The sequence below is a fragment of the Notothenia coriiceps genome, unplaced genomic scaffold (genome assembly GCF_000735185.1).
Source record: "Notothenia coriiceps isolate Sejong01 unplaced genomic scaffold, NC01 NC01_scaffold00004669, whole genome shotgun sequence".
Classification (NCBI taxonomy): Eukaryota; Metazoa; Chordata; class Actinopteri; order Perciformes; family Nototheniidae; genus Notothenia; species Notothenia coriiceps.
In genome coordinates this window covers 20,265-20,914 of record NW_011337370.1, presented here as the reverse complement: position 1 = coordinate 20,914, position 650 = coordinate 20,265, and the positions used below count along the sequence as shown (strand labels likewise).

At 42.8% G+C, this 650-nt stretch overlaps 2 non-coding genes across 2 annotated transcripts in view; both read left to right on the top strand.

The window, feature by feature from the left end:
• trnas-cga (transfer RNA serine (anticodon CGA)) overlaps nucleotides 1-11 on the top strand; it is an 82-nt gene extending 71 nt beyond the window's left edge. The window contains exon 1 of the tRNA in view: nucleotides 1-11. This exon is cut by the window's left edge and continues 71 nt beyond it. This is a non-coding gene — a tRNA (tRNA-Ser).
• A 144-nt stretch (nucleotides 12-155) lies between these two features.
• Nucleotides 156-237, top strand: trnas-uga (transfer RNA serine (anticodon UGA)). The gene has a single exon. It is a non-coding gene; the product is annotated as a tRNA-Ser (tRNA).
• Nucleotides 238-650: the final 413 nt, after the last annotated feature.

The window sequence follows — 650 nt, the reverse complement described above, 5'->3', positions numbered from 1 at the left end:
TGCTCACAGCGTTTGAAGTCTCTTCAAACTCCTGGAGGTGGCTGATTGCTGCCAAGTGAGGCATCAACTTAGTTAAAGCTACCAAAGTTGTTATTGTTTCCTGAAAGGGGCTCATACGGTTACCCTAGAATTCCATGAAGAATGAATTAAAAACACCTGTGATGGTTGAGTGGTTAAGGCGTTGGATTTGAAATCCAATGGGGTCTCCCCGCGCAGGTTCAAACCCTGCTCACAGCGTTTGAATTCTCTTTAAACTTCTGGAGCTGGCTGATTGCTGCCAAGTGAGGCATCAACTTAGTTAAAGCTACCAAAGTTGTTATGGTTTCCTGAAAGGGGCTCATACGGTTAGCCGAGAATTCCATGAAGACTGTAGAAAAAACAGCTGTGATGGCCGTTTCAAATCCTGCTCACAGCGTTTGAAGAGTCTTTCAACTGCTTTAGCTGACTGATTGTTGCTCAGTGAGACTTGGAACTACACTAAACGCTTAATATTACTCGAGGCTATCTAGTTAAAGCTACTAAACTTGTCCTTTGTTCCCAAAAGAAGCTCATACGGTTACCTGAAAATTCCATGAAGAATAAATTAAAAACAGCTGTGATGGCCGAGTGGTTAAGGCGTTAGACTAGAAAAACTGAAATATGCGTCACAC